Consider the following 5,975-nt stretch of genomic DNA (forward strand, 5'->3'; position numbering starts at 1 on the left):
TTACGTTTGGGGGTTAGTTTTTTTACGTTTGGGGTTTTGTAATTCTTACCTTTGGGGGTAGATTTCTTACGTTTGGGGGTTAGTTATTCTTATGTTTGGGGGTTAGTAATTGTTACGTTTGGGGGTTAGTTTTCTTACGTTTGGGGGTTAGTAATTCTTACGTTTGGGGGTTAGTTTTCTTATGTTTGGGGGTTAGTTATTCTTACGTTTGGGGGTTAGATTTCTTATGTTTGGGGGTTAGTTTTTTTACGTTTTGGGCCAGTAATTTTTACTTTTAGGGGTTAGTTTTCTTAGCTTTGGGGGTTAGTAAATCTTACTTTTGGGGGTTAGTTTTCTTACATTTTGGGGTAGGTAATTCTTACGTTTGGGGGTTACTTTTCTTATGTTCGGGGGCTAGTAATTTATACGTTTGGGGGTTAGTAATTCTTATGTTTGGGGGTTAGTGTTCTTACGTTTAGGGGTTAGTAATTCTTACGTTTGGGAGTTAGTTTTCTTACGTTTGTGGGTTAGTAATTTTTACGTTCGGGGGTTAGATTTCTTACGTTTGTGGGTTAGTAATTTTTTTGTTTGGGGGTTAGATTTATTACGTTTGGGGGTTAGTAATTCGTACGTTTGTGGGTTAGTTTTCTTACGTTTAGGGGTTAGTAATTCTTACGTTTGGGGATTAGTTTTCTAACGTTTGGGGGTTAGTAATATTCTTACGTTTGGGGGTTAGATTTCCTACGTTTGGGGGTTAGTTAAATGTAGGCCAGGAAAGTAGAGTGCACGAAAGAAGTAAAGTAAGGTCAAGCAAGTAAAGTACGCCAAGCAAGGAACTGTATAGCAAGCAAGTAGAATAAATGTAGCAGGTAAAGAATAACAAGCAAGTAAATTAAACTAAGAAAGTCAAGAAAGTTAAGAATACCATGCAACTAAAGGATACCATTAGCAAGTAAAGTGCACCAAGCAAGTTAAGTAGGCCAAGCAAGTAACGTACAGCAAGTAAGTTAAGTCAGGTCAATTAAAAAGTAAAAGTAGGCCAAGCAAGTAAACTAGGTGAAGGAACTAAAGGCAAAGCAAGTAAAGTACAGCAAGCAAGTGAAGTAGGCCAAACAAGTAAAGTACAGCAAGCAAGTGAAGTAGGCCAAGCAAGTAAAGTACAGCAAGCAAGTGAAGTAGGCCAAACAAGTAAAGTACAGCAAGCAAGTGAAGTAGGCCTAACAAGTGAAGTAGGCCAAACAAGTAAAGTACCGCAAGCAAGTGAAGTAGGCCAAGCAAGTAAAGTACAGCAAGCAAGTGAAGTAGGCCAAAAAAGTAAAGTACAGCAAGCAAGTGAAGTAGGCCAAGCAAGTAAAGTACAGCAAGCAAGTGAAGTAGGCCGAACAAGTAAAGTACAGCAAGCAAGTGAAGTAGGCCAAACAAGTAAAGTACAGCAAGCGAAGTAGGCCAAGCAAGTAAAGTACAGCAAGCAAGTGAAGTAGGCCGAACAAGTAAAGTACAGCAAGCAAGTGAAGTAGGCCAAGCAAGTAAAGTACGGCAAGCAAGTGAAGTAGGCCAAACAAGTAAAGTACAGCAAGCAAGTGAAGTAGGCCAAGCAAGTAAAGTACAGCAAGCAAGTGAAGTAGGCCAAGCAAGTAAAGTACAGCAAGCAAGTGAAGTAGGCCAAGCAAGTAAAGTACAGCAAGCAAGTGAAGTAGGCCGAACAAGTAAAGTACAGCAAGCAAGTGAAGTAGGCCGAACAAGTAAAGTACAGCAAGCAAGTGAAGTAGGCCGAACAAGTAAAGTACAGCAAGCAAGTGAAGTAGGCCAAACAAGTAAAGTACAGCAAGCAAGTGAAGTAGGCCATTAAGCAAGTAAAGTACAGCAAGCAAGTGAAGTAGGCCATTAAGCAAGTAAAGTACAGCAAGCTAGTGAAGTAGGCCATTAAGCAAGTAAAGTACAGCAAGCAAGTGAAGTAGGCCGAACAAGTAAAGTACAGCAAGCAAGTGAAGTAGGCCGAACAAGTAAAGTACAGCAAGCAAGTGAAGTAGGCCAAACAAGTAAAGTACAGCAAGCAAGTGAAGTAGGCCAAGCAAGTAAAGTACAGCAAGCAAGTGAAGTAGGCCAAGCAAGTAAAGTACAGCAAGCAAGTGAAGTAGGCCAAGGAAGTACATAGAAAGTAGGCCAAGGAAGTAAGGGAATACCAATTCAAGCAAGTAGGTAAAGACTGTATCAAGCAAGTAAAGTAGGCCAAGTAAGTAAAGTATATCAAGCAAGTATTAAGTACAACAAGGAAGTGAAGTGCAAGAAGCAAGTAAAAAATACTAAGCAAGTAAAGTATGTCAAGCAATGCAAGTAAAGTACACCAAGCAAGTAAAGAATGTCAAGGAAGAAAGGATACCAAGCAATTAAAGTATACCAAGCATTAAGTAAAGAAGGCCAAGCAAGTAAAGTGCAACAAGCAAGTGAAGTATAGCAAGGAAGTTAAGGAGGCCAAGCAAGTACATGCAGTACAGTACTAAGCAAGTGAAGTAGGTGTAAAGCAAGTAAAGCACAGCAAGCAAGTAAAGTACAGCAAGCAATTATGCAAGTGAAGAAGGCCATGCAAGCAACTAAAGTACACCAAGCTTAAGGAAGTACATGTAAAGTCAGGGTAAGCAAGTGAAGTACACAGGCCATGAAGGAAGTAAACAAGGCAAAGCAAGTGAAGAACACCAAACAAGTTATAAATACACCAAGGAAGTATAAAATAAAGAGCACCAAGCAGGAAGATACAGGAAGCAAGCAAAGGATGCCAAGCAAGTAAAGTACAGCAAGCAAGAAAAGTAGGCCAAGGAAGTAAACCAACACCAACCAAGTAAAGGATACCAAGCAAGTAAAGTATTGTCAAGCTAAGCAAGTAAATTACACCAAGCAAGTAATTAACGTATATTATCAAGCAAGTAAAGTGCATTAAAGAGAGTAAAACAGTGAAAAAACGATACCATTGAAAACAGTGTTTTAATGTTTACTGGCACTGTGATGAACTATATGACCTATAAACAAAAGGCAATATTTGAAACTTGAAGACATTAAGCTAAAAATTAAGGAATGGTTCGTAAATATATTCAATTTCAATTGGTAAGTATTCAGACATAATCTGAGAGTGATTTATTATATATCCAGCCAGTGACATTAAAGCATACTCTGAAAAAGGAAATCTGAGTTTTCAGAACCTCTAATTCTAGTGACAATTTGTTGCAGCTTTCTAAGCCAATAAAAAATTATTATCATATATTGTCAGCTCTTACTTCAGATTATTTTGATGAGCTGTCGGTCAAAATGATGATGTAATTGCTTACTGTCACTCCAAAATACTCTCATGAAATTAAGTCAGTAAGTATGCTTATCGAAGCTTGTGTACCGGTAATTACTGTCATGCTGATGTACCTACTGTCAATTCAAATAACTGCTATGAACTGTCAGTCAAAATGCTGATCCAATTGTTTACTGTCACAGCAAATTAGTGTATTGACTGCAGCTAGTCTATCGAATGTACTGATCTTATTTAATCTACTGTGATGAATTGTCAGTCAACATACATTTATGCTGATTACCAAATTTATGTACCAGAACGTAAATCATGTGAGCACAAGCATGACTTCTACTTTCACCATGGAATAACTAATGCTTGTACTCTTGAGATCTATTACATTAAAGGAAACTAGGAAAACCAGATGTCCTGATTGCCTTTTCCTGAGTTTCAAGTCAAGTAGTGCTCCAGGGTATGATGCTCAAAGTTCTTAATATATAGTAGCCACAGACAACTCTCACAGCTTGATGGAGGTGCCTAACATAGTTCCAGAACATGGTTGTGATCAAGGATGACCTGAAATGAATTTAAAAGCCTGCAGGCTAAATCAAACTGTGTTGGCTTCTAGAGGAACAGAGGTAAGAAATTTTTTTTGACATGCGGTCAATTTGCTGGGCAGGCATTGTTTGACTGTGCATTTTATAATTACCCTTGGTTTACCTTTACTATCAAAAAGGATGAACAATATTGCTGGGGTGACTGCATTTTTATTTTGATCTAAATAAATTTTTAAAGGCATGAAATTTTCATGTGAAATAATATTAAAATAATGTAAAGCTGGTAATAATGAGATAATTCCATTTCGAAGACTTGTAAATCTATCTCTGAATACACCACTGCAACCAACACAGCATAAACTGTTTTATTGGAAATTATGAAAATTATCAACAAAGCATTGTAATCAAAACTGCTTTCAATGTGTCATATCCAACAAAAAACACAGAATACATAGTCAAGGAAAAAGAAAGTGCAAATTTTTGGGTATTCATTTCGGATCATTGTATTAAATCTAATTGCCACAATACTTTCAAACAGTCCTGTTGTTTTAATTTGAGAAAGACTAGTAACAAATTCTCCTCACTAGTACACAAGGGAGAATCTGCATGTTGATACTCATCCCCAGAGACCCAGGGGCAGACACTTGGGTCAGGAGGAAGTCAAAACAGCTAAGTTTACAGGAATAAATTATACCTGTTTTGACTTTCTTCCAACCCAAATGTCTGCCCCTCAGGGTCTCCAAGGATGGTTGATATATACTCCAGGCCTTATTTAAAGGAAAGGGTTTTTGTTATATTTTACAGAATTACAGTACTGTTACAAGTAATAAATTAATACAAGAAATAGCGTGCCACCATGGGCAGCATTCCTTCGCATATATGTTTGTTCATTTACTGATCTAGTTGGCTAAAAAAATTGCAAAAAATATTAATAACTGATTTAAATAGTTTGACACTTACAATAAAAATATTTCTGTTCTGTCTCAGCTACAGATGGATATCTTGCTGTGACTTGAAGTTTGTTCTCTTTTTCATCAGTGGTTGCTGGGGATGTAGCACTCTCCAAAATATGTACCTGTAAGAATGAATCAAGAATGAAATAATAGCAAGGTATTCAAATATTGCACTTTTACTCCATGGCACTCAAACCAGCAAAATATTAACCATCTGTGACTGAGTGAAATAGTCACACAACACAGTGCTGCAGGATCTCTGCTCGCAGGGCATGGCCATACTGCAGAGCTTTGTACTGTGACCATTACATTCAGATGGTTTATTTTAGAAAAAAATTGAATGTGATGCATTCAAGTATTCTTTATTATCAATCTGGACATTTCTTGATTTGTGTCTGTATAGACCTGACTGGAAAAAAATTGATTGAAATTAATTTTAATTTTAATGTACGTATTTAAGTCCTAAAATCACATTTTGTTAATCTTAATCATTTTTTTTATTATTATTGGCCGTGTTTCTATCCGATTCTGAAGGACTCCTTGAAGGGCACAGCACCAATGCAGAGACCAGTGCAAAGCTACAAGCACAACTACAGTAAGATGGAGGACAATTGGCATTAATCCCAAGACTATTTTACATAAACATAATTTACTTATTTACAGTGTAATTAGTGTAAGGTGTGATAGCCAGTTTAGCAGGTAGTGGGCTGCAGACTTGAGATCAGGGGGTCTCTGTCTCAAGCCTTGGTCTTTGCCCTTGTAATTTGTGATCAGACAAGACAAATTTTCTCCACATTGGCTCTCTCCATTCAGGAGTATAGAAAGTAGTATACTGGTGAACTGTTAGAGAGAACCTAACAAAATGATAAGGATTTTCCTGCAGAGTGCTATCTCCAGCCAGTGGGAGTGGTCAGCGATAGTTTCCAGCCTGATGACCGCTAGGCTCACTGAAGTGCAAGAATGGAACTGACTCTTAAGTTGACTTCAAATTCTCAGCTAATATTTACAGGCAATTGCATACGATTCATGTGGAAATTAATTCAAATTCACCAAAAAGATACTTGATTGTTGCTCAAGGAAGTGTGCAGGATCTTCACCAAATTAGGAACATGAGGTCATACAACCATTTCTGAGCCTTAAGCTTCAGCATTCCTCTAGGATTACATTCATGAGGCCATATAAAATTATAAGTTAAAAGCATTATTTATTCATGAT

At 37.4% G+C, this 5,975-nt stretch overlaps 1 pseudogene; it reads right to left on the reverse strand.

Moving 5' to 3' along the window:
* Positions 1 to 986: 986 nt before the first annotated feature.
* LOC146481644 (uncharacterized) lies at positions 987 to 2,335 on the reverse strand (annotated as a pseudogene).
* Positions 2,336 to 5,975: the final 3,640 nt, after the last annotated feature.

The sequence above is a fragment of the Pavona decussata genome, unplaced genomic scaffold (assembly GCF_977016875.1).
Source record: "Pavona decussata unplaced genomic scaffold, jaPavDecu1.1 SCAFFOLD_48, whole genome shotgun sequence".
NCBI classification, from domain to species: Eukaryota; Metazoa; Cnidaria; class Anthozoa; order Scleractinia; family Agariciidae; genus Pavona; species Pavona decussata.